This window comes from Salvelinus fontinalis, unplaced genomic scaffold, assembly GCF_029448725.1.
Source record: "Salvelinus fontinalis isolate EN_2023a unplaced genomic scaffold, ASM2944872v1 scaffold_0195, whole genome shotgun sequence".
Classification (NCBI taxonomy): Eukaryota; Metazoa; Chordata; class Actinopteri; order Salmoniformes; family Salmonidae; genus Salvelinus; species Salvelinus fontinalis.
Window position 1 is genome coordinate 180,001 of NW_026600404.1, and position 27,731 is coordinate 207,731.

General features: G+C 45.6%; 10 non-coding genes across 10 annotated transcripts; all 10 read right to left on the reverse strand.

The window, feature by feature from the left end:
• Positions 1 to 8,148: 8,148 nt before the first annotated feature.
• Positions 8,149 to 8,221, reverse strand: trnar-ccu (transfer RNA arginine (anticodon CCU)). The gene has a single exon. It is a non-coding gene; the product is annotated as a tRNA-Arg (tRNA).
• Positions 8,222 to 9,281: 1,060 nt separating this feature from the next.
• On the reverse strand, positions 9,282 to 9,354 carry trnar-ccu (transfer RNA arginine (anticodon CCU)). Its single transcript has one exon. It is a non-coding gene; the product is annotated as a tRNA-Arg (tRNA).
• Positions 9,355 to 11,803: 2,449 nt separating this feature from the next.
• Positions 11,804 to 11,876, reverse strand: trnar-ccu (transfer RNA arginine (anticodon CCU)). Its single transcript has one exon. It is a non-coding gene; the product is annotated as a tRNA-Arg (tRNA).
• Positions 11,877 to 12,363: 487 nt separating this feature from the next.
• Positions 12,364 to 12,436, reverse strand: trnar-ccu (transfer RNA arginine (anticodon CCU)). Its single transcript has one exon. It is a non-coding gene; the product is annotated as a tRNA-Arg (tRNA).
• A 1,060-nt stretch (positions 12,437 to 13,496) lies between these two features.
• trnar-ccu (transfer RNA arginine (anticodon CCU)) lies at positions 13,497 to 13,569 on the reverse strand. Its single transcript has one exon. It is a non-coding gene; the product is annotated as a tRNA-Arg (tRNA).
• Positions 13,570 to 20,266: 6,697 nt separating this feature from the next.
• Positions 20,267 to 20,339, reverse strand: trnar-ccu (transfer RNA arginine (anticodon CCU)). The gene has a single exon. It is a non-coding gene; the product is annotated as a tRNA-Arg (tRNA).
• A 1,060-nt stretch (positions 20,340 to 21,399) lies between these two features.
• On the reverse strand, positions 21,400 to 21,472 carry trnar-ccu (transfer RNA arginine (anticodon CCU)). Its single transcript has one exon. It is a non-coding gene; the product is annotated as a tRNA-Arg (tRNA).
• A 2,449-nt stretch (positions 21,473 to 23,921) lies between these two features.
• On the reverse strand, positions 23,922 to 23,994 carry trnar-ccu (transfer RNA arginine (anticodon CCU)). Its single transcript has one exon. It is a non-coding gene; the product is annotated as a tRNA-Arg (tRNA).
• Positions 23,995 to 24,481: 487 nt separating this feature from the next.
• On the reverse strand, positions 24,482 to 24,554 carry trnar-ccu (transfer RNA arginine (anticodon CCU)). Its single transcript has one exon. It is a non-coding gene; the product is annotated as a tRNA-Arg (tRNA).
• A 1,060-nt stretch (positions 24,555 to 25,614) lies between these two features.
• trnar-ccu (transfer RNA arginine (anticodon CCU)) lies at positions 25,615 to 25,687 on the reverse strand. The gene has a single exon. It is a non-coding gene; the product is annotated as a tRNA-Arg (tRNA).
• Positions 25,688 to 27,731: the final 2,044 nt, after the last annotated feature.

A 27,731-nucleotide genomic window follows, 5' to 3' on the forward strand; every position in this document is an offset into this window, starting at 1 on the left:
AGGTTAGCAGAGGATGGTTTCGATCCATCGACCTCTGGGTTATGGGCCCAGCACGCTTCCGCTGCGCCACTCTGCTTCCAACCACCCCAGATGGGACTTGAACCCACAATCCCTGGCTTAGGAGGCAAGTGCCTTTTCCATTAGGCCACTGGGGCACTGTGTTCTCAGTATGACCTATACGAACTGATAGAAGAGGTAAAAAAATATATAATGGCAGGCACTGACAAATGCCCATGAAATTACGAATTTTTTATTTTTGTTCATACTCCATTGCTAAAAAAACATGTTAGCAGAGGATGGTTTCGATCCATCGACCTCTGGGTTATGGGCCCAGCACGCTTCCGCTGCGCCACTCTGCTTCCAACCACCCCTGATGGGACTTGAACCCACAATCCCTGGCTTAGAAGGCAAGTGCCTTATCCATTAGGCCACTGGGGCACTGTGTTCTCAGTATGACCTATACGAACTAATAGAAGAGGTAAAAAAATATATCAATCAATTTTATTTTATATAGCCCTTCGTACATCAGATAATATCTCGAAGTGCTGTACAGAAACCCAGCCTAAAACCCCAAACAGCTAGAATGCAGGTGTAGAAGCACGGTGGCTAGGAAAAACTCCCTAGAAAGGCCAAAACCTAGGAAGAAACCTAGAGAGGAACCAGGCTATGAGGGGTGGCCAGTCCTCTTCTGGCTGTGCCGGGTGGAGATTATAACAGAACTATGCCAAGATGTTCAAAAATGTTCATAAGTGACAAGCATGGTCAAATAATAATCATGAATAATTTTCAGTTGGCTTTTCATAGCTGATCATTAAGAGTTGAAAAACAACAGGTCTGGGACAGGTGGCGGTTCCATAACCGCAGGCAGAACAGCTGAAACTGGAATAGCAGCAAGGCCAGGCGGACTGGGGACAGCAAGGAGTCACCACGGGCGGCAGTCCCGATGCATGGTCCTAGGGCCCAGGTCCTCCGAGAGAAAGAAAGAGAGAAGGAGAAAATTAGAGAGAGCCAAGATTTTCAAAATGTTCATAAATGACAAGCATGGTCAAATAATAATCAGGAATAAATCTCAGTTGGCTTTTCATAGCCGATCATTAAGAGTTGAAAACAGCAGGTCTGGGACAGGTAGGGGTTTCGTAACCGCAGGCAGAAACAGTTGAAACTGGAATAACAGCAAGGCCGGGCGGACTGGGGACAGCAAGGTGTCAGCATGCCCGGTAGTCCTGACGTATGGTCCTAGGGCTCAGGTTCTCAGAGAGAAAGAGAGAACGAGAGAATTAGAGAGAGCATACTTAAATTCACACAGGACACTGGATAAGGCAGGAGAAGTATTCCAGGTATAACCAACTGACCCTAGCCCCCCGACACATAAACTACTGCAGCATAAATACTGGAGGCTGAGACAGGAGCGGTCAGGAGACACTGTGGCCCCATCCGAAGAAACCCCCGGACAGGGCCAAACAGGAAGGATATAAGGATATAATGGCAGGCACTGACAAATGCCCATGAAATTACGAATTTTTTATTTTTGTTCATACTCCATTGCTAAAAAAACAGGTTAGCAGAGGTTGGTTTCGATCCATCAACCTCTGGGTTATGGGCCCAGCACGCTTCCGCTGCACCACTCTGCTTCCAACCACCCCAGATGGGACTTGAACCCACAATCCCTGGCTTAGGAGGCTAGTGCCTTATCCAGTAGGCCACTGGGGCACTGTGTTCTCAGTATGACCTATACGAACTGATAGAAGAGGTAAAAAAATATATAATGGCAGGCACTGACAAATGCCCATGAAATTACGAATTTTTTATTTTTGTTCGTACTCCATTGCTAAAAAAAACAGGTTAGCAGAGTATGGTTTCGATCCATCGACCTCTGGGTTATGGGCCCAGCACGCTTCCGCTGCGCCACTCTGCTTCCAACCACCCCAGATGGGACTTGAACCCACAATCCCTGGCTTAGGAGGCAAGTGCCTTATCCATTAGGCCACTGGGGCACTGTGTTCTCAGTATGACCTATACGAACTGATAGAAGAGGTAAAAAAATATATAATGGCAGGCACTGACAAATGCCCATGAAATTACGAATTTTTTATTTTTGTTCATACTCCATTGCTAAAAAAACATGTTAGCAGAGGATGGTTTCGATCCATCGACCTCTGGGTTATGGGCCGAGCACGCTTCCGCTGCGCCACTCTGCTTCCAACCACCCCAGATGGGACTTGAACCCACAATCCCTGGCTTAGGAGGCTAGTGCCTTATCCTTTAGGCCACTGGGGCACTGTGTTCTCAGTATGACCTATACGAACTGATAGAAGAGGTAAAAAAATATATAATGGCAGGCACTGACAAATGCCCATGAAATTACGAATTTTTTATTTTTGTTCGTACTCCATTGCTAAAAAAAACAGGTTAGCAGAGGATGGTTTCGATCCATCGACCTCTGGGTTATGGGCCCAGCACGCTTCCGCTGCGCCACTCTGCTTCCAACCACCCCAGATGGGACTTGAACCCACAATCCCTGGCTTAGGAGGCTAGTGCCTTATCCTTTAGGCCACTGGGGCACTGTGTTCTCAGTATGACCTATACGAACTGATAGAAGAGGTAAAAAAATATATAATGGCAGGCACTGACAAATGCCCATGAAATTACGAATTTTTTATTTTTGTTCGTACTCCATTGCTAAAAAAAACAGGTTAGCAGAGGATGGTTTCGATCCATCGACCTCTGGGTTATGGGCCCAGCACGCTTCCGCTGCGCCACTCTGCTTCCAACCACCCCAGATGGGACTTGAACCCACAATCCCTGGCTTAGGAGGCAAGTGCCTTTTCCATTAGGCCACTGGGGCACTGTGTTCTCAGTATGACCTATACGAACTGATAGAAGAGGTAAAAAAATATATAATGGCAGGCACTGACAAATGCCCATGAAATTACGAATTTTTTATTTTTGTTCATACTCCATTGCTAAAAAAACATGTTAGCAGAGGATGGTTTCGATCCATCGACCTCTGGGTTATGGGCCCAGCACGCTTCCGCTGCGCCACTCTGCTTCCAACCACCCCTGATGGGACTTGAACCCACAATCCCTGGCTTAGAAGGCAAGTGCCTTATCCATTAGGCCACTGGGGCACTGTGTTCTCAGTATGACCTATACGAACTGATAGAAGAGGTAAAAAAATATATAATGGCAGGCACTGACAAATGCCCATGAAATTACGAATTTTTTATTTTTGTTCATACTCCATTGCTAAAAAAACATGTTAGCAGAGGATGGTTTCGATCCATCGACCTCTGGGTTATGGGCCCAGCACGCTTCCGCTGCGCCACTCTGCTTCCAACCACCCCAGATGGGACTTGAACCCACAATCCCTGGCTTAGGAGGCAAGTGCCTTATCCATTAGGCCACTGGGGCACTGTGTTCTCAGTATGACCTATACGAACTGATAGAAGAGGTAAAAAAATATATAATGGCAGGCACTGACAAATGCCCATGAAATTACGAATTTTTTATTTTTGTTCGTACTCCATTGCTAAAAAAAACAGGTTAGCAGAGGATGGTTTCGATCCATCGACCTCTGGGTTATGGGCCCAGCACGCTTCCGCTGCGCCACTCTGCTTCCAACCACCCCAGATGGGACTTGAACCCACAATCCCTGGCTTAGGAGGCAAGTGCCTTTTCCATTAGGCCACTGGGGCACTGTGTTCTCAGTATGACCTATACGAACTGATAGAAGAGGTAAAAAAATATATAATGGCAGGCACTGACAAATGCCCATGAAATTACGAATTTTTTATTTTTGTTCATACTCCATTGCTAAAAAAACATGTTAGCAGAGGATGGTTTCGATCCATCGACCTCTGGGTTATGGGCCCAGCACGCTTCCGCTGCGCCACTCTGCTTCCAACCACCCCTGATGGGACTTGAACCCACAATCCCTGGCTTAGAAGGCAAGTGCCTTATCCATTAGGCCACTGGGGCACTGTGTTCTCAGTATGACCTATACGAACTGATAGAAGAGGTAAAAAAATATATAATGGCAGGCACTGACAAATGCCCATGAAATTACGAATTTTTTATTTTTGTTCATACTCCATTGCTAAAAAAACATGTTAGCAGAGGATGGTTTCGATCCATCGACCTCTGGGTTATGGGCCCAGCACGCTTCCGCTGCGCCACTCTGCTTCCAACCACCCCAGATGGGACTTGAACCCACAATCCCTGGCTTAGGAGGCAAGTGCCTTATCCATTAGGCCACTGGGGCACTGTGTTCTCAGTATGACCTATACGAACTGATAGAAGAGGTAAAAAAATATATAATGGCAGGCACTGACAAATGCCCATGAAATTACGAATTTTTTATTTTTGTTCGTACTCCATTGCTAAAAAAAACAGGTTAGCAGAGGATGGTTTCGATCCATCGACCTCTGGGTTATGGGCCCAGCACGCTTCCGCTGCGCCACTCTGCTTCCAACCACCCCAGATGGGACTTGAACCCACAATCCCTGGCTTAGGAGGCAAGTGCCTTTTCCATTAGGCCACTGGGGCACTGTGTTCTCAGTATGACCTATACGAACTGATAGAAGAGGTAAAAAAATATATAATGGCAGGCACTGACAAATGCCCATGAAATTACGAATTTTTTATTTTTGTTCATACTCCATTGCTAAAAAAACATGTTAGCAGAGGATGGTTTCGATCCATCGACCTCTGGGTTATGGGCCCAGCACGCTTCCGCTGCGCCACTCTGCTTCCAACCACCCCTGATGGGACTTGAACCCACAATCCCTGGCTTAGAAGGCAAGTGCCTTATCCATTAGGCCACTGGGGCACTGTGTTCTCAGTATGACCTATACGAACTGATAGAAGAGGTAAAAAAATATGTAATGGCAGGCACTGACAAATGCCCATGAAATTACGAATTTTTTATTTTTGTTCATACTCCATTGCTAAAAAAACATGTTAGCAGAGGATGGTTTCGATCCATCGACCTCTGGGTTATGGGCCCAGCACGCTTCCGCTGCGCCACTCTGCTTCCAACCACCCCAGATGGGACTTGAACCCACAATCCCTGGCTTAGGAGGCAAGTGCCTTATCCATTAGGCCACTGGGGCACTGTGTTCTCAGTATGACCTATACGAACTGATAGAAGAGGTAAAAAAATATATAATTGCAGGCACTGACAAATGCCCATGAAATTACGAATTTTTTATTTTTGTTCATACTCCATTGCTAAAAAAACATGGTAGCAGAGGATGGTTTCGATCCATCGACCTCTGGGTTATGGGCCCAGCACGCTTCCGCTGCGCCACTCTGCTTCCAACCACCCCAGATGGGACTTGAACCCACAATCCCTGGCTTAGGAGGCAAGTGCCTTATCCATTAGGCCACTGGGGCACTGTGTTCTCAGTATGACCTATACGAACTGATAGAAGAGGTAAAAAAAGATATAATGGCAGGCACTGACAAATGCCCATGAAATTACGAATTTTTTATTTTTGTTCATACTCCATTGCTAAAAAAACATGTTAGCAGAGGATGGTTTCGATCCATCGACCTCTGGGTTATGGGCCCAGCACGCTTCCGCTGCGCCACTCTGCTTCCAACCACCCCAGATGGGACTTAAACCCACAATCCCTGGCTTAGGAGGCTAGTGCCTTATCCTTTAGGCCACTGGGGCACTGTGTTCTCAGTATGACCTATACGAACTGATAGAAGAGGTAAAAAAATATATAATGGCAGGCACTGACAAATGCCCATGAAATTACGAATTTTTTATTTTTGTTCGTACTCCATTGCTAAAAAAAACAGGTTAGCAGAGGATGGTTTCGATCCATCGACCTCTGGGTTATGGGCTCAGCACGCTTCCGCTGCGCCACTCTGCTTCCAACCACCCCAGATGGGACTTGAACCCACAATCCCTGGCTTAGGAGGCAAGTGCCTTTTCCATTAGGCCACTGGGGCACTGTGTTCTCAGTATGACCTATACGAACTGATAGAAGAGGTAAAAAAATATATAATTGCAGGCACTGACAAATGCCCATGAAATTACGAATTTTTTATTTTTGTTCATACTCCATTGCTAAAAAAACATGGTAGCAGAGGATGGTTTCGATCCATCGACCTCTGGGTTATGGGCCCAGCACGCTTCCGCTGCGCCACTCTGCTTCCAACCACCCCAGATGGGACTTGAACCCACAATCCCTGGCTTAGGAGGCAAGTGCCTTATCCATTAGGCCACTGGGGCACTGTGTTCTCAGTATGACCTATACGAACTGATAGAAGAGGTAAAAAAAGATATAATGGCAGGCACTGACAAATGCCCATGAAATTACGAATTTTTTATTTTTGTTCATACTCCATTGCTAAAAAAACATGTTAGCAGAGGATGGTTTCGATCCATCGACCTCTGGGTTATGGGCCCAGCACGCTTCCGCTGCGCCACTCTGCTTCCAACCACCCCAGATGGGACTTAAACCCACAATCCCTGGCTTAGGAGGCTAGTGCCTTATCCTTTAGGCCACTGGGGCACTGTGTTCTCAGTATGACCTATACGAACTGATAGAAGAGGTAAAAAAATATATAATGGCAGGCACTGACAAATGCCCATGAAATTACGAATTTTTTATTTTTGTTCGTACTCCATTGCTAAAAAAAACAGGTTAGCAGAGGATGGTTTCGATCCATCGACCTCTGGGTTATGGGCTCAGCACGCTTCCGCTGCGCCACTCTGCTTCCAACCACCCCAGATGGGACTTGAACCCACAATCCCTGGCTTAGGAGGCAAGTGCCTTTTCCATTAGGCCACTGGGGCACTGTGTTCTCAGTATGACCTATACGAACTGATAGAAGAGGTAAAAAAATATATAATGGCAGGCACTGACAAATGCCCATGAAATTACGAATTTTTTATTTTTGTTCATACTCCATTGCTAAAAAAACATGTTAGCAGAGGATGGTTTCGATCCATCGACCTCTGGGTTATGGGCCCAGCACGCTTCCGCTGCGCCACTCTGCTTCCAACCACCCCTGATGGGACTTGAACCCACAATCCCTGGCTTAGAAGGCAAGTGCCTTATCCATTAGGCCACTGGGGAACTGTGTTCTCAGTATGACCTATACGAACTGATAGAAGAGGTAAAAAAATATATAATGGCAGGCACTGACAAATGCCCATGAAATTACGAATTTTTTATTTTTGTTCATACTCCATTGCTAAAAAAACATGTTAGCAGAGGATGGTTTCGATCCATCGACCTCTGGGTTATGGGCCCAGCACGCTTCCGCTGCGCCACTCTGCTTCCAACAACCCCAGATGGGACTTGAACCCACAATCCCTGGCTTAGGAGGCAAGTGCCTTATCCATTAGGCCACTGGGGCACTGTGTTCTCAGTATGACCTATACGAACTGATAGAAGAGGTAAAAAAATATATAATGGCAGGCACTGACAAATGCCCATGAAATTACGAATTTTTTATTTTTGTTCATACTCCATTGCTAAAAAAACATGTTAGCAGAGGATGGTTTCGATCCATCGACCTCTGGGTTATGGGCCCAGCACGCTTCCGCTGCGCCACTCTGCTTCCAACCACCCCAGATGGGACTTGAACCCACAATCCCTGGCTTAGGAGGCTAGTGCCTTATCCTTTAGGCCACTGGGGCACTGTGTTCTCAGTATGACCTATACGAACTGATAGAAGAGGTAAAAAAATATATAATGGCAGGCACTGACAAATGCCCATGAAATTACGAATTTTTTATTTTTGTTCGTACTCCATTGCTAAAAAAAACAGGTTAGCAGAGGATGGTTTCGATCCATCGACCTCTGGGTTATGGGCCCAGCACGCTTCCGCTGCGCCACTCTGCTTCCAACCACCCAAGATTGGACCCACAAACCCTGACTTAGGAGTACAGTATCTTATCCATTAGGCAACTGGGGCACTGTGTTCTCAGTGTGACCTATACGAACTGATAGAAGAGGTAAAAAAATATATAATGGCAGGCACTGACAAATGCCCATGAAATTACGAATTTTTTATTTTTGTTCATACTCCATTGCTAAAAAAACAGGTTAGCGGATGATGGTTTCGATCCATCGACCTCTGGGTTATGGGCCCAGCACACTTCCGCTGCGCCACTCTGCTTCAAACCACCCCAGATGGGACTTGAACCCACAATCCCTGGCTTAGGAGGCCAGTGCCTTATCCAGTAGGCCACTGGGGCACTGTGTTCTCAGTATGACCTATACGAACTGATAGAAGAGGTAAAAAAATATATAATTGCAGGCACTGACAAATGCACATGAAATTACGAATTTTTTTATTTTTGTTCGTACTCCATTGCTAAAAAAAACAGGTTAGCAGAGGATGGTTTCGATCCATCGACCTCTGGGTTATGGGCCCAGCACGCTTCCTCTGCGCCACTCTGCTTCCAACCAGCCCAGATGGGACTTGAACCCACAATCCCTTGCTTATGAGGCCAGTGCGTTATCCATTAAGCCACTGGGGCACTGTGTTCTCAGTGTGACCTATACGAACTGATAGAAGAGGTAAAAAAATATATAATGGCAGGCACTGACAAATGCCCATGAAATTACGATTTTTTTTAATTTTTGTTCGTACTCCATTACTAAAAAAACAGGTTAGCAGATGATGGTTTCGATCCATCGACCTCTGGGTTATGGGCCAAGCACGCTTCCGCTGCGCCACTCTGCTTCCAACCACCCAAGATTGAACCCACAATCCCTGGCTTAGGAGTACAGTATCTTATCCATTAGGCCACTGGGGCACTGTGTTCTCAGTGTGACCTATACGAACTGATAGAAGAGGTAAAAAAATATATAATGGCAGGCACTGACAAATGCCAATGAAATTACGAATTTTTTATTTTTGTTCGTACTCCATTGCTAAAAAAACAGGTTAGCGGATGATGGTTTCGATCCATCGACCTCTGGGTTATGGGTCCAGCACGCTTCCGCTGCGCCACTCTGCTTCCAACCACCCCAGGTGGGACTTGAACCCACAATCCCTGGCTTAGGAGGCTAGTGCCTTATCCAGTAGGCCACTGGGGCACTGTGTTCTCAGTATGACCTATACGAACTGATAGAAGAGGTAAAAAAATATATAATGGCAGGCACTGACAAATGCCCATGAAATTACGATTTTTTTTATTTTTGTTCGTATTCCATTGCTAAAAAAAACAGGTTAGCAGAGGATGGTTTCGATCCATCGACCTCTGGGTTATGGGCCCAGCACGCTTCCGCTGCGCCACTCTGCTTCCAACCAACCCCAGATGGGACTTGAACCCACAATCCCTGGCTTAGGAGGCCAGTGCCTTATCCATTAGGCCACTGGGGCACTGTGTTCTCAGTATGACCTATACGAACTGATAGAAGAGGTAAAAAAATATATAATGGCAGGCACTGACAAATGCCCATGAAATTACGAATTTTTTATTTTTGTTCGTACTCCATTGCTAAAAAAACAGGTTAACAGATGATGGTTTCGATCCATCGACCTCTGGGTTATGGGCCCAGCATGCTTCCGCTGCGCCACTCTCCTTCCAACCACCCAAGATTGGACCCACAAACCCTGACTTAGGAGTACAGTATCTTATCCATTAGGCCACTGGGGCACTGTGTTATCAGTATGACCTATATGAACTGATAGAAGAGGTAAAAACATATATAATGGCAGGCACTGACAAATGCCCATGAAATTACGAATTTTTTATTTTTGTTCGTACTCCATTGCTAAAAAAACAGGTTAGCAGAGGATGGTTTCGATCCATCGACCTCTGGGTTATGGGCCCAGCAGGCTTCCGCTGCGCCACTCTGCTTCCAACCACCCAAGATTGGACCCACAAACCCTGACTTAGGAGTACAGTATCTTATCCATTAGGCAACTGGGGCACTGTGTTCTCAGTGTGACCTATACGAACTGATAGAAGAGGTAAAAAAAAATATAATGGCAGGCACTGACAAATGCCCATGAAATTACGAATTTTTTATTTTTGTTCGTACTCCATTGCTAAAAAAACAGGTTAGCAGATGATGGTTTCGATCCATCGACCTCTGGGTTACGGGCCAAGCACGCTTCCGCTGCGCCACTCTGCCTCCAACCACCCAAGCTTGGACACACAAACCCTGACTTAGGAGTACAGTATCTTATCCATTAGGCCACTGGGGCACTGTGTTATCAGTATGACCTATATGAACTGATAGAAGAGGTAAAAACATATATAATGGCAGGCACTGACAAATGCCCATGAAATTACGAATTTTTTATTTTTGTTCGTACTCCATTGCTAAAAAAACAGGTTAGCGGATGATGGTTTCGATCCATCGACCTCTGGGTTATGGGCCCAGCACGCTTCCGCTGCGCCACTCTGCTTCCAACCACCCCAGATGGGACTTGAACCCACAATCCCTGGCTTAGGAGGCTAGTGCCTTATCCATTAGGCCACTGGGGCACTGTGTTCTCAGTATGACCTATACGAACTGATAGAAAAGGTAAAAAAAAATATAATGGCAGGCACTGACAAATGCCCATGAAATTACGAATTTTTTATTTTTGTTCGTACTCCATTGCTAAAAAAACAGGTTAGCAGATGATGGTTTCGATCCATCGACCTCTGGGTTACGGGCCAAGCACGCTTCCGCTGCGCCACTCTGCTTCCAACCACCGAAAGCTTGGACACACAAACCCTGACTTAGGAGTACAGTATCTTATCCATTAGGCCACTGGGGCACTGTGTTATCAGTATGACCTATATGAACTGATAGAAGAGGTAAAAACATATATAATGGCAGGCACTGACAAATGCCCATGAAATTACGATTTTTTTTAATTTTTGTTCGTACTCCATTGCTAAAAAAACAGGTTAGCAGATGATGGTTTCGATCCATCGACCTCTGGGTTATGGGCCAAGCACGCTTCCGCTGCGCCACTCTGCTTCCAACCACCCAAGATTGAACCCACAATCCCTGGCTTAGGAGTACAGTATCTTATCCATTAGGCCACTGGGGCACTGTGTTCTCAGTGTGACCTATACGAACTGATAGAAGAGGTAAAAAAATATATAATGGCAGGCACTGACAAATGCCCATGAAATTACGAATTTTTTATTTTTGTTCGTACTCCATTGCTAAAAAAACAGGTTAGCGGATGATGGTTTCGATCCATCGACCTCTGGGTTATGGGCCCAGCACGCTTCCGCTGCGCCACTCTGCTTCCAACCACCCCAGATGGGACTTAAACCCACAATCCCTGGCTTAGGAGGCTAGTGCCTTATCCAGTAGGCCACTGGGGCACTGTGTTCTCAGTATGACCTATACGAACTGATAGAAGAGGTAAAAAAATATATAATGGCAAGCACTGACAAATGCCCATGAAATTACGATTTTTTTTATTTTTGTTCGTACTCCATTGCTAAAAAAAACAGGTTAGCAGAGGATGGTTTCGATCCATCGACCTCTGGGTTATGGGCCCAGCACGCTTCCGCTGCGCCACTCTGCTTCCAACCACCCCAGATGTGACTTGAACCCACAATCCCTGGCTTCGGAGGCAAGTGCCTTATCCATTAGGCCACTGGGGCACTGTGTTCTCAGTATGACCTATACGAACTGATAGAAGAGGTAAAAAAATATATAATGGCAGGCACTGACAAATGCCCATGAAATTACGAATTTTTTATTTTTGTTCATACTCCATTGCTAAAAAAACATGTTAGCAGAGGATGGTTTCGATCCATCGACCTCTGGGTTATGGGCCCAGCACGCTTCCGCTGCGACACTCTGCTTTCAACCACCCCAGATGGGACTTGAACCCACAACCCCTGGCTTAGGAGGCCAGTGCCTTATCCATTAGGCCACTGGGGCACTGTGTTCGCAGTATGACCTATACGAACTGATAGAAGAGGTAAAAAAATATATAATGGCAGGCACTGACAAATGCCCATGAAATTACGAATTTTTTATTTTTGTTCGTACTCCATTGCTAAAAAAACAGGTTAGCAGATGATGGTTTCGATCCATCGACCTCTGGGTTATGGGCCCAGCACGCTTCCGCTGCGCCACTCTGCTTCCAACCACCCAAGATTGGACCCACAAACCCTGACTTAGGAGTACAGTATCTTATCCATTAGGCAACTGGGGCACTGTGTTCTCAGTGTGACCTATACGAACTGATAGAAGAGGTAAAAAAATATATAATGGCAGGCACTGACAAATGCCCATGAAATTACGAATTTTTTATTTTTGTTCATACTCCATTGCTAAAAAAACAGGTTAGCGGATGATGGTTTCGATCCATCGACCTCTGGGTTATGGGCCCAGCACACTTCCGCTGCGCCACTCTGCTTCAAACCACCCCAGATGGGACTTGAACCCACAATCCCTGGCTTAGGAGGCCAGTGCCTTATCCAGTAGGCCACTGGGGCACTGTGTTCTCAGTATGACCTATACGAACTGATAGAAGAGGTAAAAAAATATATAATTGCAGGCACTGACAAATGCACATGAAATTACGAATTTTTTTATTTTTGTTCGTACTCCATTGCTAAAAAAAACAGGTTAGCAGAGGATGGTTTCGATCCATCGACCTCTGGGTTATGGGCCCAGCACGCTTCCTCTGCGCCACTCTGCTTCCAACCAGCCCAGATGGGACTTGAACCCACAATCCCTTGCTTATGAGGCCAGTGCGTTATCCATTAAGCCACTGGGGCACTGTGTTCTCAGTGTGACCTATACGAACTGATAGAAGAGGTAAAAAAATATATAATGGCAGGCACTGACAAATGCCCATGAAATTACGATTTTTTTTAATTTTTGTTCGTACTCCATTACTAAAAAAACAGGTTAGCAGATGATGGTTTCGATCCATCGACCTCTGGGTTATGGGCCAAGCACGCTTCCGCTGCGCCACTCTGCTTCCAACCACCCAAGATTGAACCCACAATCCCTGGCTTAGGAGTACAGTATCTTATCCATTAGGCCACTGGGGCACTGTGTTCTCAGTGTGACCTATACGAACTGATAGAAGAGGTAAAAAAATATATAATGGCAGGCACTGACAAATGCCAATGAAATTACGAATTTTTTATTTTTGTTCGTACTCCATTGCTAAAAAAACAGGTTAGCGGATGATGGTTTCGATCCATCGACCTCTGGGTTATGGGTCCAGCACGCTTCCGCTGCGCCACTCTGCTTCCAACCACCCCAGGTGGGACTTGAACCCACAATCCCTGGCTTAGGAGGCTAGTGCCTTATCCAGTAGGCCACTGGGGCACTGTGTTCTCAGTATGACCTATACGAACTGATAGAAGAGGTAAAAAAATATATAATGGCAGGCACTGACAAATGCCCATGAAATTACGATTTTTTTTATTTTTGTTCGTATTCCATTGCTAAAAAAAACAGGTTAGCAGAGGATGGTTTCGATCCATCGACCTCTGGGTTATGGGCCCAGCACGCTTCCGCTGCGCCACTCTGCTTCCAACCAACCCCAGATGGGACTTGAACCCACAATCCCTGGCTTAGGAGGCCAGTGCCTTATCCATTAGGCCACTGGGGCACTGTGTTCTCAGTATGACCTATACGAACTGATAGAAGAGGTAAAAAAATATATAATGGCAGGCACTGACAAATGCCCATGAAATTACGAATTTTTTATTTTTGTTCGTACTCCATTGCTAAAAAAACAGGTTAACAGATGATGGTTTCGATCCATCGACCTCTGGGTTATGGGCCCAGCACGCTTCCGCTGCGCCACTCTGCTTCCAACCACCCAAGATTGGACCCACAAACCCTGACTTAGGAGTACAGTATCTTATCCATTAGGCCACTGGGGCACTGTGTTATCAGTATGACCTATATGAACTGATAGAAGAGGTAAAAACATATATAATGGCAGGCACTGACAAATGCCCATGAAATTACGAATTTTTTATTTTTGTTCGTACTCCATTGCTAAAAAAACAGGTTAGCAGAGGATGGTTTCGATCCATCGACCTCTGGGTTATGGGCCCAGCAGGCTTCCGCTGCGCCACTCTGCTTCCAACCACCCAAGATTGGACCCACAAACCCTGACTTAGGAGTACAGTATCTTATCCATTAGGCAACTGGGGCACTGTGTTCTCAGTGTGACCTATACGAACTGATAGAAGAGGTAAAAAAAAATATAATGGCAGGCACTGACAAATGCCCATGAAATTACGAATTTTTTATTTTTGTTCGTACTCCATTGCTAAAAAAACAGGTTAGCGGATGATGGTTTCGATCCATCGACCTCTGGGTTATGGGCCCAGCACGCTTCCGCTGCGCCAATCTGCTTCCAACCACCCCAGATGGGACTTGAACCCACAATCCCTGGCTTAGGAGGCTAGTGCCTTATCCATTAGGCCACTGGGGCACTGTGTTCTCAGTATGACCTATACGAACTGATAGAAAAGGTTAAAAAAAATATAATGGCAGGCACTGACAAATGCCCATGAAATTACGAATTTTTTATTTTTGTTCGTACTCCATTGCTAAAAAAACAGGTTAGCAGATGATGGTTTCGATCCATCGACCTCTGGGTTACGGGCCAAGCACGCTTCCGCTGCGCCACTCTGCTTCCAACCACCGAAAGCTTGGACACACAAACCCTGACTTAGGAGTACAGTATCTTATCCATTAGGCCACTGGGGCACTGTGTTATCAGTATGACCTATATGAACTGATAGAAGAGGTAAAAACATATATAATGGCAGGCACTGACAAATGCCCATGAAATTACGATTTTTTTTAATTTTTGTTCGTACTCCATTGCTAAAAAAACAGGTTAGCAGATGATGGTTTCGATCCATCGACCTCTGGGTTATGGGCCAAGCACGCTTCCGCTGCGCCACTCTGCTTCCAACCACCCAAGATTGAACCCACAATCCCTGGCTTAGGAGTACAGTATCTTATCCATTAGGCCACTGGGGCACTGTGTTCTCAGTGTGACCTATACGAACTGATAGAAGAGGTAAAAAAATATATAATGGCAGGCACTGACAAATGCCCATGAAATTACGAATTTTTTATTTTTGTTCATACTCCATTGCTAAAAAAACATGTTAGCAGAGGATGGTTTCGATCCATCGACCTCTGGGTTATGGGCCCAGCACGCTTCCGCTGCGCAACTCTGCTTCCAACCACCCCTGATGGGACTTGAACCCACAATCCCTGGCTTAGAAGGCAAGTGCCTTATCCATTAGGCCACTGGGGCACTGTGTTCTCAGTATGACCTATACGAACTGATAGAAGAGGTAAAAAAATATATAATGGCAGGCACTGACAAATGCCCATGAAATTACGAATTTTTTATTTTTGTTCATACTCCATTGCTAAAAAAACATGTTAGCAGAGGATGGTTTCGATCCATCGACCTCTGGGTTATGGGCCCAGCACGCTTCCGCTGCGCCACTCTGCTTCCAACCACCCCAGATGGGACTTGAACCCACAATCCCTGGCTTAGGAGGCAAGTGCCTTATCCATTAGGCCACTGGGGCACTGTGTTCTCAGTATGACCTATACGAACTGATAGAAGAGGTAAAAAAATATATAATGGCAGGCACTGACAAATGCCCATGAAATTACGAATTTTTTATTTTTGTTCGTACTCCATTGCTAAAAAAAACAGGTTAGCAGAGGATGGTTTCGATCCATCGACCTCTGGGTTATGGGCCCAGCACGCTTCCGCTGCGCCACTCTGCTTCCAACCACCCCAGATGGGACTTGAACCCACAATCCCTGGCTTAGGAGGCAAGTGCCTTTTCCATTAGGCCACTGGGGCACTGTGTTCTCAGTATGACCTATACGAACTGATAGAAGAGGTAAAAAAATATATAATGGCAGGCACTGACAAATGCCCATGAAATTACGAATTTTTTATTTTTGTTCATACTCCATTGCTAAAAAAACATGTTAGCAGAGGATGGTTTCGATCCATCGACCTCTGGGTTATGGGCCCAGCACGCTTCCGCTGCGCCACTCTGCTTCCAACCACCCCTGATGGGACTTGAACCCACAATCCCTGGCTTAGAAGGCAAGTGCCTTATCCATTAGGCCACTGGGGCACTGTGTTCTCAGTATGACCTATACGAACTGATAGAAGAGGTAAAAAAATATATAATGGCAGGCACTGACAAATGCCCATGAAATTACGAATTTTTTATTTTTGTTCATACTCCATTGCTAAAAAAACATGTTAGCAGAGGATGGTTTCGATCCATCGACCTCTGGGTTATGGGCCCAGCACGCTTCCGCTGCGCCACTCTGCTTCCAACCACCCCAGATGGGACTTGAACCCACAATCCCTGGCTTAGGAGGCAAGTGCCTTATCCATTAGGCCACTGGGGCACTGTGTTCTCAGTATGACCTATACGAACTGATAGAAGAGGTAAAAAAATATATAATGGCAGGCACTGACAAATGCCCATGAAATTACGAATTTTTTATTTTTGTTCGTACTCCATTGCTAAAAAAAACAGGTTAGCAGAGGATGGTTTCGATCCATCGACCTCTGGGTTATGGGCCCAGCACGCTTCCGCTGCGCCACTCTGCTTCCAACCACCCCAGATGGGACTTGAACCCACAATCCCTGGCTTAGGAGGCAAGTGCCTTTTCCATTAGGCCACTGGGGCACTGTGTTCTCAGTATGACCTATACGAACTGATAGAAGAGGTAAAAAAATATATAATGGCAGGCACTGACAAATGCCCATGAAATTACGAATTTTTTATTTTTGTTCATACTCCATTGCTAAAAAAACATGTTAGCAGAGGATGGTTTCGATCCATCGACCTCTGGGTTATGGGCCCAGCACGCTTCCGCTGCGCCACTCTGCTTCCAACCACCCCTGATGGGACTTGAACCCACAATCCCTGGCTTAGAAGGCAAGTGCCTTATCCATTAGGCCACTGGGGCACTGTGTTCTCAGTATGACCTATACGAACTGATAGAAGAGGTAAAAAAATATGTAATGGCAGGCACTGACAAATGCCCATGAAATTACGAATTTTTTATTTTTGTTCATACTCCATTGCTAAAAAAACATGTTAGCAGAGGATGGTTTCGATCCATCGACCTCTGGGTTATGGGCCCAGCACGCTTCCGCTGCGCCACTCTGCTTCCAACCACCCCAGATGGGACTTGAACCCACAATCCCTGGCTTAGGAGGCAAGTGCCTTATCCATTAGGCCACTGGGGCACTGTGTTCTCAGTATGACCTATACGAACTGATAGAAGAGGTAAAAAAATATATAATTGCAGGCACTGACAAATGCCCATGAAATTACGAATTTTTTATTTTTGTTCATACTCCATTGCTAAAAAAACATGGTAGCAGAGGATGGTTTCGATCCATCGACCTCTGGGTTATGGGCCCAGCACGCTTCCGCTGCGCCACTCTGCTTCCAACCACCCCAGATGGGACTTGAACCCACAATCCCTGGCTTAGGAGGCAAGTGCCTTATCCATTAGGCCACTGGGGCACTGTGTTCTCAGTATGACCTATACGAACTGATAGAAGAGGTAAAAAAAGATATAATGGCAGGCACTGACAAATGCCCATGAAATTACGAATTTTTTATTTTTGTTCATACTCCATTGCTAAAAAAACATGTTAGCAGAGGATGGTTTCGATCCATCGACCTCTGGGTTATGGGCCCAGCACGCTTCCGCTGCGCCACTCTGCTTCCAACCACCCCAGATGGGACTTAAACCCACAATCCCTGGCTTAGGAGGCTAGTGCCTTATCCTTTAGGCCACTGGGGCACTGTGTTCTCAGTATGACCTATACGAACTGATAGAAGAGGTAAAAAAATATATAATGGCAGGCACTGACAAATGCCCATGAAATTACGAATTTTTTATTTTTGTTCGTACTCCATTGCTAAAAAAAACAGGTTAGCAGAGGATGGTTTCGATCCATCGACCTCTGGGTTATGGGCTCAGCACGCTTCCGCTGCGCCACTCTGCTTCCAACCACCCCAGATGGGACTTGAACCCACAATCCCTGGCTTAGGAGGCAAGTGCCTTTTCCATTAGGCCACTGGGGCACTGTGTTCTCAGTATGACCTATACGAACTGATAGAAGAGGTAAAAAAATATATAATTGCAGGCACTGACAAATGCCCATGAAATTACGAATTTTTTATTTTTGTTCATACTCCATTGCTAAAAAAACATGGTAGCAGAGGATGGTTTCGATCCATCGACCTCTGGGTTATGGGCCCAGCACGCTTCCGCTGCGCCACTCTGCTTCCAACCACCCCAGATGGGACTTGAACCCACAATCCCTGGCTTAGGAGGCAAGTGCCTTATCCATTAGGCCACTGGGGCACTGTGTTCTCAGTATGACCTATACGAACTGATAGAAGAGGTAAAAAAAGATATAATGGCAGGCACTGACAAATGCCCATGAAATTACGAATTTTTTATTTTTGTTCATACTCCATTGCTAAAAAAACATGTTAGCAGAGGATGGTTTCGATCCATCGACCTCTGGGTTATGGGCCCAGCACGCTTCCGCTGCGCCACTCTGCTTCCAACCACCCCAGATGGGACTTAAACCCACAATCCCTGGCTTAGGAGGCTAGTGCCTTATCCTTTAGGCCACTGGGGCACTGTGTTCTCAGTATGACCTATACGAACTGATAGAAGAGGTAAAAAAATATATAATGGCAGGCACTGACAAATGCCCATGAAATTACGAATTTTTTATTTTTGTTCGTACTCCATTGCTAAAAAAAACAGGTTAGCAGAGGATGGTTTCGATCCATCGACCTCTGGGTTATGGGCTCAGCACGCTTCCGCTGCGCCACTCTGCTTCCAACCACCCCAGATGGGACTTGAACCCACAATCCCTGGCTTAGGAGGCAAGTGCCTTTTCCATTAGGCCACTGGGGCACTGTGTTCTCAGTATGACCTATACGAACTGATAGAAGAGGTAAAAAAATATATAATGGCAGGCACTGACAAATGCCCATGAAATTACGAATTTTTTATTTTTGTTCATACTCCATTGCTAAAAAAACATGTTAGCAGAGGATGGTTTCGATCCATCGACCTCTGGGTTATGGGCCCAGCACGCTTCCGCTGCGCCACTCTGCTTCCAACCACCCCTGATGGGACTTGAACCCACAATCCCTGGCTTAGAAGGCAAGTGCCTTATCCATTAGGCCACTGGGGAACTGTGTTCTCAGTATGACCTATACGAACTGATAGAAGAGGTAAAAAAATATATAATGGCAGGCACTGACAAATGCCCATGAAATTACGAATTTTTTATTTTTGTTCATACTCCATTGCTAAAAAAACATGTTAGCAGAGGATGGTTTCGATCCATCGACCTCTGGGTTATGGGCCCAGCACGCTTCCGCTGCGCCACTCTGCTTCCAACAACCCCAGATGGGACTTGAACCCACAATCCCTGGCTTAGGAGGCAAGTGCCTTATCCATTAGGCCACTGGGGCACTGTGTTCTCAGTATGACCTATACGAACTGATAGAAGAGGTAAAAAAATATATAATGGCAGGCACTGACAAATGCCCATGAAATTACGAATTTTTTATTTTTGTTCATACTCCATTGCTAAAAAAACTTGTTAGCAGAGGATGGTTTCGATCCATCGACCTCTGGGTTATGGGCCCAGCACGCTTCCGCTGCGCCACTCTGCTTCCAACCACCCCAGATGGGACTTGAACCCACAATCCCTGGCTTAGGAGGCTAGTGCCTTATCCTTTAGGCCACTGGGGCACTGTGTTCTCAGTATGACCTATACGAACTGATAGAAGAGGTAAAAAAATATATAATGGCAGGCACTGACAAATGCCCATGAAATTACGAATTTTTTATTTTTGTTCGTACTCCATTGCTAAAAAAAACAGGTTAGCAGAGGATGGTTTCGATCCATCGACCTCTGGGTTATGGGCCCAGCACGCTTCCGCTGCGCCACTCTGCTTCCAACCACCCAAGATTGGACCCACAAACCCTGACTTAGGAGTACAGTATCTTATCCATTAGGCAACTGGGGCACTGTGTTCTCAGTGTGACCTATACGAACTGATAGAAGAGGTAAAAAAATATATAATGGCAGGCACTGACAAATGCCCATGAAATTACGAATTTTTTATTTTTGTTCATACTCCATTGCTAAAAAAACAGGTTAGCGGATGATGGTTTCGATCCATCGACCTCTGGGTTATGGGCCCAGCACACTTCCGCTGCGCCACTCTGCTTCAAACCACCCCAGATGGGACTTGAACCCACAATCCCTGGCTTAGGAGGCCAGTGCCTTATCCAGTAGGCCACTGGGGCACTGTGTTCTCAGTATGACCTATACGAACTGATAGAAGAGGTAAAAAAATATATAATTGCAGGCACTGACAAATGCACATGAAATTACGAATTTTTTTATTTTTGTTCGTACTCCATTGCTAAAAAAAACAGGTTAGCAGAGGATGGTTTCGATCCATCGACCTCTGGGTTATGGGCCCAGCACGCTTCCTCTGCGCCACTCTGCTTCCAACCAGCCCAGATGGGACTTGAACCCACAATCCCTTGCTTATGAGGCCAGTGCGTTATCCATTAAGCCACTGGGGCACTGTGTTCTCAGTGTGACCTATACGAACTGATAGAAGAGGTAAAAAAATATATAATGGCAGGCACTGACAAATGCCCATGAAATTACGATTTTTTTTAATTTTTGTTCGTACTCCATTACTAAAAAAACAGGTTAGCAGATGATGGTTTCGATCCATCGACCTCTGGGTTATGGGCCAAGCACGCTTCCGCTGCGCCACTCTGCTTCCAACCACCCAAGATTGAACCCACAATCCCTGGCTTAGGAGTACAGTATCTTATCCATTAGGCCACTGGGGCACTGTGTTCTCAGTGTGACCTATACGAACTGATAGAAGAGGTAAAAAAATATATAATGGCAGGCACTGACAAATGCCAATGAAATTACGAATTTTTTATTTTTGTTCGTACTCCATTGCTAAAAAAACAGGTTAGCGGATGATGGTTTCGATCCATCGACCTCTGGGTTATGGGTCCAGCACGCTTCCGCTGCGCCACTCTGCTTCCAACCACCCCAGGTGGGACTTGAACCCACAATCCCTGGCTTAGGAGGCTAGTGCCTTATCCAGTAGGCCACTGGGGCACTGTGTTCTCAGTATGACCTATACGAACTGATAGAAGAGGTAAAAAAATATATAATGGCAGGCACTGACAAATGCCCATGAAATTACGATTTTTTTTATTTTTGTTCGTATTCCATTGCTAAAAAAAACAGGTTAGCAGAGGATGGTTTCGATCCATCGACCTCTGGGTTATGGGCCCAGCACGCTTCCGCTGCGCCACTCTGCTTCCAACCAACCCCAGATGGGACTTGAACCCACAATCCCTGGCTTAGGAGGCCAGTGCCTTATCCATTAGGCCACTGGGGCACTGTGTTCTCAGTATGACCTATACGAACTGATAGAAGAGGTAAAAAAATATATAATGGCAGGCACTGACAAATGCCCATGAAATTACGAATTTTTTATTTTTGTTCGTACTCCATTGCTAAAAAAACAGGTTAACAGATGATGGTTTCGATCCATCGACCTCTGGGTTATGGGCCCAGCATGCTTCCGCTGCGCCACTCTCCTTCCAACCACCCAAGATTGGACCCACAAACCCTGACTTAGGAGTACAGTATCTTATCCATTAGGCCACTGGGGCACTGTGTTATCAGTATGACCTATATGAACTGATAGAAGAGGTAAAAACATATATAATGGCAGGCACTGACAAATGCCCATGAAATTACGAATTTTTTATTTTTGTTCGTACTCCATTGCTAAAAAAACAGGTTAGCAGAGGATGGTTTCGATCCATCGACCTCTGGGTTATGGGCCCAGCAGGCTTCCGCTGCGCCACTCTGCTTCCAACCACCCAAGATTGGACCCACAAACCCTGACTTAGGAGTACAGTATCTTATCCATTAGGCAACTGGGGCACTGTGTTCTCAGTGTGACCTATACGAACTGATAGAAGAGGTAAAAAAAAATATAATGGCAGGCACTGACAAATGCCCATGAAATTACGAATTTTTTATTTTTGTTCGTACTCCATTGCTAAAAAAACAGGTTAGCAGATGATGGTTTCGATCCATCGACCTCTGGGTTACGGGCCAAGCACGCTTCCGCTGCGCCACTCTGCCTCCAACCACCCAAGCTTGGACACACAAACCCTGACTTAGGAGTACAGTATCTTATCCATTAGGCCACTGGGGCACTGTGTTATCAGTATGACCTATATGAACTGATAGAAGAGGTAAAAACATATATAATGGCAGGCACTGACAAATGCCCATGAAATTACGAATTTTTTATTTTTGTTCGTACTCCATTGCTAAAAAAACAGGTTAGCGGATGATGGTTTCGATCCATCGACCTCTGGGTTATGGGCCCAGCACGCTTCCGCTGCGCCACTCTGCTTCCAACCACCCCAGATGGGACTTGAACCCACAATCCCTGGCTTAGGAGGCTAGTGCCTTATCCATTAGGCCACTGGGGCACTGTGTTCTCAGTATGACCTATACGAACTGATAGAAAAGGTAAAAAAAAATATAATGGCAGGCACTGACAAATGCCCATGAAATTACGAATTTTTTATTTTTGTTCGTACTCCATTGCTAAAAAAACAGGTTAGCAGATGATGGTTTCGATCCATCGACCTCTGGGTTACGGGCCAAGCACGCTTCCGCTGCGCCACTCTGCTTCCAACCACCGAAAGCTTGGACACACAAACCCTGACTTAGGAGTACAGTATCTTATCCATTAGGCCACTGGGGCACTGTGTTATCAGTATGACCTATATGAACTGATAGAAGAGGTAAAAACATATATAATGGCAGGCACTGACAAATGCCCATGAAATTACGATTTTTTTTAATTTTTGTTCGTACTCCATTGCTAAAAAAACAGGTTAGCAGATGATGGTTTCGATCCATCGACCTCTGGGTTATGGGCCAAGCACGCTTCCGCTGCGCCACTCTGCTTCCAACCACCCAAGATTGAACCCACAATCCCTGGCTTAGGAGTACAGTATCTTATCCATTAGGCCACTGGGGCACTGTGTTCTCAGTGTGACCTATACGAACTGATAGAAGAGGTAAAAAAATATATAATGGCAGGCACTGACAAATGCCCATGAAATTACGAATTTTTTATTTTTGTTCGTACTCCATTGCTAAAAAAACAGGTTAGCGGATGATGGTTTCGATCCATCGACCTCTGGGTTATGGGCCCAGCACGCTTCCGCTGCGCCACTCTGCTTCCAACCACCCCAGATGGGACTTAAACCCACAATCCCTGGCTTAGGAGGCTAGTGCCTTATCCAGTAGGCCACTGGGGCACTGTGTTCTCAGTATGACCTATACGAACTGATAGAAGAGGTAAAAAAATATATAATGGCAAGCACTGACAAATGCCCATGAAATTACGATTTTTTTTATTTTTGTTCGTACTCCATTGCTAAAAAAAACAGGTTAGCAGAGGATGGTTTCGATCCATCGACCTCTGGGTTATGGGCCCAGCACGCTTCCGCTGCGCCACTCTGCTTCCAACCACCCCAGATGTGACTTGAACCCACAATCCCTGGCTTCGGAGGCAAGTGCCTTATCCATTAGGCCACTGGGGCACTGTGTTCTCAGTATGACCTATACGAACTGATAGAAGAGGTAAAAAAATATATAATGGCAGGCACTGACAAATGCCCATGAAATTACGAATTTTTTATTTTTGTTCATACTCCATTGCTAAAAAAACATGTTAGCAGAGGATGGTTTCGATCCATCGACCTCTGGGTTATGGGCCCAGCACGCTTCCGCTGCGACACTCTGCTTTCAACCACCCCAGATGGGACTTGAACCCACAACCCCTGGCTTAGGAGGCCAGTGCCTTATCCATTAGGCCACTGGGGCACTGTGTTCGCAGTATGACCTATACGAACTGATAGAAGAGGTAAAAAAATATATAATGGCAGGCACTGACAAATGCCCATGAAATTACGAATTTTTTATTTTTGTTCGTACTCCATTGCTAAAAAAACAGGTTAGCAGATGATGGTTTCGATCCATCGACCTCTGGGTTATGGGCCCAGCACGCTTCCGCTGCGCCACTCTGCTTCCAACCACCCAAGATTGGACCCACAAACCCTGACTTAGGAGTACAGTATCTTATCCATTAGGCAACTGGGGCACTGTGTTCTCAGTGTGACCTATACGAACTGATAGAAGAGGTAAAAAAATATATAATGGCAGGCACTGACAAATGCCCATGAAATTACGAATTTTTTATTTTTGTTCATACTCCATTGCTAAAAAAACAGGTTAGCGGATGATGGTTTCGATCCATCGACCTCTGGGTTATGGGCCCAGCACACTTCCGCTGCGCCACTCTGCTTCAAACCACCCCAGATGGGACTTGAACCCACAATCCCTGGCTTAGGAGGCCAGTGCCTTATCCAGTAGGCCACTGGGGCACTGTGTTCTCAGTATGACCTATACGAACTGATAGAAGAGGTAAAAAAATATATAATTGCAGGCACTGACAAATGCACATGAAATTACGATTTTTTTTATTTTTGTTCGTACTCCATTGCTAAAAAAAACAGGTTAGCAGAGGATGGTTTCGATCCATCGACCTCTGGGTTATGGGCCCAGCACGCTTCCTCTGCGCCACTCTGCTTCCAACCAGCCCAGATGGGACTTGAACCCACAATCCCTTGCTTATGAGGCCAGTGCGTTATCCATTAAGCCACTGGGGCACTGTGTTCTCAGTGTGACCTATACGAACTGATAGAAGAGGTAAAAAAATATATAATGGCAGGCACTGACAAATGCCCATGAAATTACGATTTTTTTTAATTTTTGTTCGTACTCCATTACTAAAAAAACAGGTTAGCAGATGATGGTTTCGATCCATCGACCTCTGGGTTATGGGCCAAGCACGCTTCCGCTGCGCCACTCTGCTTCCAACCACCCAAGATTGAACCCACAATCCCTGGCTTAGGAGTACAGTATCTTATCCATTAGGCCACTGGGGCACTGTGTTCTCAGTGTGACCTATACGAACTGATAGAAGAGGTAAAAAAATATATAATGGCAGGCACTGACAAATGCCAATGAAATTACGAATTTTTTATTTTTGTTCGTACTCCATTGCTAAAAAAACAGGTTAGCGGATGATGGTTTCGATCCATCGACCTCTGGGTTATGGGTCCAGCACGCTTCCGCTGCGCCACTCTGCTTCCAACCACCCCAGGTGGGACTTGAACCCACAATCCCTGGCTTAGGAGGCTAGTGCCTTATCCAGTAGGCCACTGGGGCACTGTGTTCTCAGTATGACCTATACGAACTGATAGAAGAGGTAAAAAAATATATAATGGCAGGCACTGACAAATGCCCATGAAATTACGATTTTTTTTATTTTTGTTCGTATTCCATTGCTAAAAAAAACAGGTTAGCAGAGGATGGTTTCGATCCATCGACCTCTGGGTTATGGGCCCAGCACGCTTCCGCTGCGCCACTCTGCTTCCAACCAACCCCAGATGGGACTTGAACCCACAATCCCTGGCTTAGGAGGCCAGTGCCTTATCCATTAGGCCACTGGGGCACTGTGTTCTCAGTATGACCTATACGAACTGATAGAAGAGGTAAAAAAATATATAATGGCAGGCACTGACAAATGCCCATGAAATTACGAATTTTTTATTTTTGTTCGTACTCCATTGCTAAAAAAACAGGTTAACAGATGATGGTTTCGATCCATCGACCTCTGGGTTATGGGCCCAGCACGCTTCCGCTGCGCCACTCTGCTTCCAACCACCCAAGATTGGACCCACAAACCCTGACTTAGGAGTACAGTATCTTATCCATTAGGCCACTGGGGCACTGTGTTATCAGTATGACCTATATGAACTGATAGAAGAGGTAAAAACATATATAATGGCAGGCACTGACAAATGCCCATGAAATTACGAATTTTTTATTTTTGTTCGTACTCCATTGCTAAAAAAACAGGTTAGCAGAGGATGGTTTCGATCCATCGACCTCTGGGTTATGGGCCCAGCAGGCTTCCGCTGCGCCACTCTGCTTCCAACCACCCAAGATTGGACCCACAAACCCTGACTTAGGAGTACAGTATCTTATCCATTAGGCAACTGGGGCACTGTGTTCTCAGTGTGACCTATACGAACTGATAGAAGAGGTAAAAAAAAATATAATGGCAGGCACTGACAAATGCCCATGAAATTACGAATTTTTTATTTTTGTTCGTACTCCATTGCTAAAAAAACAGGTTAGCAGATGATGGTTTCGATCCATCGACCTCTGGGTTACGGGCCAAGCACGCTTCCGCTGCGCCACTCTGCCTCCAACCACCCAAGCTTGGACACACAAACCCTGACTTAGGAGTACAGTATCTTATCCATTAGGCCACTGGGGCACTGTGTTATCAGTATGACCTATATGAACTGATAGAAGAGGTAAAAACATATATAATGGCAGGCACTGACAAATGCCCATGAAATTACGAATTTTTTATTTTTGTTCGTACTCCATTGCTAAAAAAACAGGTTAGCGGATGATGGTTTCGATCCATCGACCTCTGGGTTATGGGCCCAGCACGCTTCCGCTGCGCCACTCTGCTTCCAACCACCCCAGATGGGACTTGAACCCACAATCCCTGGCTTAGGAGGCTAGTGCCTTATCCATTAGGCCACTGGGGCACTGTGTTCTCAGTATGACCTATACGAACTGATAGAAAAGGTTAAAAAAAATATAATGGCAGGCACTGACAAATGCCCATGAAATTACGAATTTTTTATTTTTGTTCGTACTCCATTGCTAAAAAAACAGGTTAGCAGATGATGGTTTCGATCCATCGACCTCTGGGTTACGGGCCAAGCACGCTTCCGCTGCGCCACTCTGCTTCCAACCACCGAAAGCTTGGACACACAAACCCTGACTTAGGAGTACAGTATCTTATCCATTAGGCCACTGGGGCACTGTGTTATCAGTATGACCTATATGAACTGATAGAAGAGGTAAAAACATATATAATGGCAGGCACTGACAAATGCCCATGAAATTACGATTTTTTTTAATTTTTGTTCGTACTCCATTGCTAAAAAAACAGGTTAGCAGATGATGGTTTCGATCCATCGACCTCTGGGTTATGGGCCAAGCACGCTTCCGCTGCGCCACTCTGCTTCCAACCACCCAAGATTGAACCCACAATCCCTGGCTTAGGAGTACAGTATCTTATCCATTAGGCCACTGGGGCACTGTGTTCTCAGTGTGACCTATACGAACTGATAGAAGAGGTAAAAAAATATATAATGGCAGGCACTGACAAATGCCCATGAAATTACGAATTTTTTATTTTTGTTCGTACTCCATTGCTAAAAAAACAGGTTAGCGGATGATGGTTTCGATCCATCGACCTCTGGGTTATGGGCCCAGCACGCTTCCGCTGCGCCACTCTGCTTCCAACCACCCCAGATGGGACTTAAACCCACAATCCCTGGCTTAGGAGGCTAGTGCCTTATCCAGTAGGCCACTGGGGCACTGTGTTCTCAGTATGACCTATACGAACTGATAGAAGAGGTAAAAAAATATATAATGGCAAGCACTGACAAATGCCCATGAAATTACGA